We start from the raw sequence: 7,037 nt of genomic DNA on the forward strand, positions 1-7,037 counted from the left end.
CGAGGCACTTAACTTCTACAAGCCCAGCTTCCCTCAGGTAATGTGGGCACAGTGTTCCCTAAATCACAGGAGCTCTGGGAAGATCCACGTCAGCCCCTGGCCTGTAGTAGGTGTTCAGCAAAGGGGGAAGAAGGAGAAATTGACTGGCAGGTGGACCCTGAGCCCCGGACTATGGCAGGAGCCCCAAGTCAAGTCTCCCAGGAAGGTGCGTGAACAGTGTCAGGTCTCACAGGAAGTACAAGAGCAGCTAGGTTGGCAGGAATTACATCGTGGAGTCTAGTGAGAGAGCAGTTAGGAGGAAGGGCAGAGGGAGCAGGTAAGCAAGATAACAGAGAAGAAGGAAAGGGTATCGAAAGAGGAACTCCATCAGCCAGGGCGTTCAGGCTGCAAATAGATTGTCCTATTAACACCGTTTGAGGAGCAGACATTTAACTAACGTAAGAAGTCTGGAGGGTGACAGTTCCAAAATTAGCCCAGTGGCTCACCAATGTCCCCAGGATTTTTCCATCCTTCCTCTACCAGATCCTGAGCAGTTGCTCCTCCCAGTCAGAGACGCAGTCCAGCTGCTGCTGTGCCAAGGGTAGTTTACAAGCATCTACAGTGGGAAGGAAGGGAGAGCGTGCTTCCTTTTTCCCAGGAGCCTCCTAGCAGGCACTGCTTGCTTCATTGCCCGTGTCTAGCACCAATGGAAGCCAGGACTCATCTGACTCCAGAAGGGCAGGGAGACCAGGAAAGAAGGGTTAAAAACAGGCAGACTGGGTATGCAACCAACGCCATCGGCCTTGCTATCTGGGTATGAAACGGGGGGGGGGGGGGGGGGGGAATCATCACACTGAAGATAGCAGAGAAGAGAGGGAGGAGTCGGGTCCTAAAGGAGATGGGAAAGGGCCCGTGCTGGAGGAGGGGCAGGGTGTAGCCTTCTCTGGCATAAGCAAGAATTCGAGTCTAGAAACAGATTCTGAAAAACACACACGTGTCCCCTGGAAGTCCAGTAAGTGCTTCTTAAAGGCTGAGCACTCTCCAATACAAGGAAAAAGGTTCTGAAGAGAAGATGGTGTCTTTTCACCTCAACAAAGCCAAACATGAGACCAGGCATGGTGGCTCACACCTGTAATGGTGGGTTCCAAGCTAACCCAGGGTACACAGCAGGAGAGACCCTACATTGCACTGATCTCAGAAGACCTTGTTCAAAAAGGCAAACAGTGGCAGAGCCTATCCAGTGTGGTTATTTATATGAAGCCCCACAACACGAAAACGCTAAAACAATATGCTACTTAGATATAAATCAACACGAGTGAAAAACTACCAGAGAGGAAACACACACACACATACATACACACATACATACACACACACACACACACACATACACACATACACACATACACACACACATACACACACACATACATACATACATACATACACATACACACATACATACACACACACACACATATATACACACATACATACACATACACACACATACACACATACATACATACATACATACATACACACACACATATATACACACATACATACATACATACACACACACACATACACACACACACACACACACCAGATCCAAGAAAATGATTAGGTATAGGAGTCATACTGGGGCCTCCAGATAGAAAGGGAGCCCTTTTCCCTTTAAACTGAGGGCGGGTGCACAGGCTTTTGTTGCCGTCTCATTCCTTATGGATTACATAGCCCAGACACATCCTTTGTACTCATGGAAATTTTAATTACAATGATTAAAAGAAAGAGCATAGAGCATCAAGGTGGGATGAGGCTGCGTACAGCCTACTCTGAGGGTATAACCTCTCTCCACTGCTCCACCGTCTACACTCTGCAGAGCCCAGAAGCTTCAGGCCCAGGCTGGCTGAACTCTGACCAGTTCAGTCTGCTGTCAGGTAGACTTTGTGAGCTCTACATTTGGAGGAAAGAGAAATGGAGGATGGGGACAGAACTAGGATGTCTAGATGCGTCTCCTCGGGGACCTAGAAGTGAGAATAAGGAGGAACATCCTGGCTCCCAGAGGCCTCGCCCGGAGCCAGGCTCAGCCATCTTGGTAGTTCTCATTGAAGTTTCCTGCTTCCTTCTGAAAGGGGCGCTGAGACCTCCATTCCAACGCAGAGAGGGCCAGAGCTGATCTGAATGGCTCCCTCAGGTCTCAGGCAGTTTTCCCCCAACCTCAACTCAAGGGTGGTGACCTTCCACCCATCCGACCCAATGGGCCCTCCTGCCAAGGACTTTGTACATCCTCCCTCTGTCCCAAAAACCCCAGATCTTTTCCTGGCAGTGTCCTGCCTACTTCCAAATCTCAGTGTTAATGGCACTTTATGAGAGGCCGTTCTTGGCCACTCTACTTCACTTGGGGCCCTTAGTTGCTCCCCTGCCTTGAACTCTGCCCCTTGCCCTGCCACAGCTTTGCCTGCTCACATTACTAAGTCGCTCTGTTTAAGTTTTTCCCATGAGCTCTTTGCTGCTCACCAGAGCGTCACATACTAGACCGTGTCAAACTAGAGCGTCTCATAGCTCTAGTCAGGCACTGGGCAGGTGATGATTAGCTTAATGAAATAACTAAAAAGCTCAACTCAGCTGGTAAAAGGCAGCTAATATGAAGACGGGTGAACAGATCCCACCCATGTTCCAGCTCAGAGCCTCTACCTACATCTTCTATGGCCACCCCAGCACTTAGCTCTCTCTACCTAAAGACTTGTATCCAGGCATGCATAAAGAGAGGAAGTCAGGCCTTCCAGACAAGCCTGTGGCTGACAGATCATCGCTTTCCTCAGTGGGCACATGGACCTCCACCCTCAACCCCTAATGAGTTCTTCCCCCTTAGTTTCTTGGCAGCCACTGTTCCAGAAAGATACCCCAAATTGGAGGCTGCTCAGAGATGAGATATCTGAAACAGTGTGTGGACGGGGCGGCGGGGGGGGGGGGGGGGAATAATTGCAGCGGATGAAAAAAGCCACACTCTGGCCTCTGCCAAGTTAAATGGGATCAGATAATTGCATTCAAGGCCTCCGAGGCTGTGCAGCCTTCTGAGGGAGACGGTGCATTGGAGATGATGTGAAGGGTAGAATTATGTGAAATGGAACAGAAGGAATCCCTGGGAATTTTCGGCTTAGTGGTCGGAACCATTTCCTCCCGGGAGAGCTGTGAGGTTGAGCACAGTTCTAACGAAAGGAGTAGGCACCACCCTGGTGGCATTTAAGCCCACTGTGAGCCAGACCCTAGAGACTGCAAACACAGCTACCTTATTCTAGAAGACTGGGGCCAAGTGTTGGCCAGAGGTGAGCTGGTGGTGGGGTAGTGTGGTGGTCATTCGAACAGGCTTTTCTGTCAGAGAGCTGAGTCCAGCCTAGCTGGCAGCTTCCTGGCATGCAGCCGTGGGCATGTGGTTCATGGGCCTGGGACCTTGATATCTGCATCTGGGAAATGGTGACGCTAATGCTATAAAGTAAACGAGGAGAGTAAACACAACAACTCGTGTCAGCTCTTGTTAGTGTGCTGGGTGAACGGAAAACCCATCGGGTCTCGGCTCTAAACCCTAAATGGAGACACTCTTCAGCTTTGTTGGGATCCCATCTGTACTAAGATGGGGATAGAGTTGGAGCCATGGAATCCTGGGGCTTCAATAGACTCTGAGGTACCTTTTCCCACCACAGCCATGTGGGAACCATGGCAGCCCAGTGCAGGCAGCACAGTCTGGTGTGTGAGCGTCCTGGCAGATACAAGGCTCTCAGCAGGAAAGCCTGGCCACACAGGTCCGTCCACATCTCCCTTTTGTTTATTTTCAAGGCAGCAGAAACCAGCCAACCAGATGGCCAGCAGGCCCCTTGGCTACAGGTCCAGTGTCTCATCCCTTATAGAGACGGCCTTTCATTTAGGAGCCTCCGTGTAAAATGCTTTCTGAAAGAGCCTCCCTAGTTTAAAAGTATCTACCGAGTTAGGGACGTAGCTCAAGCCCAGAGCGCTTTTTAAGCATGTAGGAAGATCTGGGCTCCATCTCTTGTAACTGAGAAAAGAAAAGTATCTACTACGATTTCAGAGATAGGCTCCTCTCTGGCAGGTCCCGGGGTAGATAAGCGTGTGACAGGGCAAGGTGGCGAAGAGAAGCCAGGTGGCAAAGAGAAACCAGGCCTGCCTTTGAGGAGGACGCCATGGCCAGCAAAGGTTCAGCAGCAGATGGGCCTGTTCTGTGAGCTCAGCTGGGAACACAGGTGGCCCCCAAGTTCCCTGCCTGTGGCCCCTCAAACTGACCTCACTTCTGATCTTCTCCAGATGCACATTGGGAAGGCCATGGCCTCCTGCCAGCATCTAAAACACAAACAGCAGGACCCCCAAAGCACCACAATTGGAATGCTGAGTGGGGTGCAGAAGAAGGTTCACAGGCCTGCCCTCTCTGGTAGGGTTGGAAGAGTGCTCTCAAGGATGAGGATAGTGGTTGGACTGCAGAGGTGGGGAGAGCGTGGCTGCCAGGGACAGGAGGGACAGAGTGGGCACAAGGCCCTGCCATGGGCTCATTTGGACCCAGAGGCAAATCTTCCCCCCTACCCCCATCCCACAGCGTCACTGGCTTCTGTGACTTGTGTAACTCGGGATCCTCAAGAGGTCTCTGGAAAGCTGGCATGGCTGAGTGCCAGAAAGATTTTCCCAATATGATGGGCAGGGATCCGCTTCCGGGGCTTCAGGGCGATCCACTTCATCAGGGCCCTGGTTGGTCAGAAGGAAGGAACAGACCAAAGGACAAGGCTCTGTATATCGCCATAGCAAAGTCAGGCCTAGGGAGAAGGGCTTTTGCCTCGTGCCTCTGGCAAGTTCTAAGAGAGATGTGTCCTGCAGGGCTTTAGACAGGCCTGGGCCACTAGATGATGCTCAGTTCTCTTCAGAGGAAGCCAAGGCTCACATCCCACTGCTACTTGCCTTTGCTGAGCCCTTACTCTGTGCTAGGCCCAGCTAAGGGCCTCAGACACAGTATTTCATTTACTCCTACAGCCTAGGAGGCAGCCCCTCTGCCATACCCATTTTACAGATGAGCAAGCGAGTTGCCGAGTGGTTTGGCTAAGCTGTGAAGTCTGGAACCCAGTCTCGCCTCATTAATCTTTCTCTTCTCTTTCTGGTAAGTCTTCCCCCAGCCTCTCTGAATCCTACCTCACAGGCCTGCAGTTCAACTGACCACACCGTAAAACGAAATGTTGGGTCTCTTACAGCTTCCAGAGGGGACACATGTCTTGAGGAGTGTGTCAGAAAGCAGACACTCGAACAGGTCAGACAAGCCTGTGGAATGTGGGTTTGGGGGGGCTTGATGGGGGTGGAGACTGGAACTCTTGGGAGGAGAGGGATCTCATGACCCCAGTGACCAGGGTGGTGCTCCTCTGGCTAGCAGTGAGAGGGACCACGGGACTGTGCTTCATGCTTGGACAAAGACCAGAGGTCTGGAAAACCCAACTCCAGAAAAAGGGTGCATATGGCAGGAGGCTCGGCCAGAGTGTCCCCCAGAGATCCAGCTGCAGGGGCAGCCTCAGCTGCAGCTCTAAGTCAGGCCACCCAGGCGGGAGGCTCCCGGCTCCCATCTGCTTTGGGATCTGGGGAAATTCTTCCGAAATGAGAAGGTGCACAGGCAGCCAGGCACCACCCCCTGGGACTCAGGGAGCCTGGAAGGGAGTGAAGGAGCTGTGTTTGGAAATAATCAGGAATATCTGCCAGGGAGGAGGCTGTCAACTTGCTGCCTGCAGCTCCCGTGGTAATGTGGGGCCTGAAGGAAACGGCCTCCTGAAGTGCCTGAGATGCCTTACGGCCCTAGACCCAGGGCCAACCCCAGGCAGCAGGAGAAGGCTGGTTCACGCTATCCTCCAGAACTAACTCAAGCACAACAGCACACATTCCCGAACAGCAACTTTGAGGTAGATGACAGGGATACAGTGGGGCACAAAATAGACAAAACGTCCTGCCCTTGTGGGCCTTTTATTCTAGTGGGAGAGACAAGCAATAAAAAAATAAAATAAAGTACATAATGCATTAAAAGGCGAGAGAGCTGAGAAGGGAGAGAAAGCAGGAAAGGAGACGAGGCGTGACAGGGGCCGTGTCAGTCAGGAGCAGAAGTCCATCTATGATTTTTAGAAAGAATGGCCAGAGGCAAAGGGAACAGCAAGTGAAAGGCCCCAAGGCAGGAGCAAGGGCAAGGCATAGCAAAGAGGCCAGTGTGACTGGAACGGAGCACGGAGGAACAGGAGCAGCAGACACATAGGGACTGTTAGAAGAACGCCCTGGAGACCTGTGAACAGACGAGGGACGTGACTCACCGTGTCTTGGCGCTCCCTCCCTCTTGCTACAGTGTTGAGGGTAGGCTGAAGGGAACTAGGAGCCCATTACTGCACAGCACCACGCAGCTTTGATGGCGCCCTGGCTCAAGGTGCCTGTTTACTGTTGTGATCCGGTTCAAGTCCCATAGCCCCGCAGAGAGGTGGCCTCTTTCTTCCCACTTTCCAACTAAGGAAACTGAGGCTCAGTGAAGACCAGAAAGACACACACGTATCCTCCCCAGTCCAGCCCTGCTCACGGGGCCCGCCATGTGGCCTTCTTCTACCCGAAGCCTCCCAGAGAACTTCTCCATTTCCTCAACTCAGCTTTCCAATCGTGGGAGCTTTTTGCATATGCTGCCCCAGTCCTTAGAACGTTCCCCCATCAACACATCCTCTGAGAGACCATTTAGAGCTCTGTTTCTTGGAGGCTCCTCCCCCATGGCAAATGGGGAGCATTGCAACCATCCCACTGCCAGCCAGCCTCCCACACAACAGGAGCTCAAGGCTTGGGCCAAAGCCTATGTGCCTCAGTTTCCCCAGCACTTGATTCCACACTCAGGTAAAGCCTCCGATGCAGGTGCTGCTGACACTATTGGATTATTCTAGTTTTTTTTTCTTTCTTTTTAATTTCTCCAATGCAGTTTCCCCCCAATTCACCGTTCCTTCATGTTCATTAGGGTGCCCACCCTGGACAGATACAGTTGGGGCCTTGGG

Source organism: Acomys minous (assembly GCF_964271855.1).
Source record: "Acomys minous genome assembly, chromosome: 2".
Classification (NCBI taxonomy): domain Eukaryota; kingdom Metazoa; phylum Chordata; class Mammalia; order Rodentia; family Muridae; genus Acomys; species Acomys minous.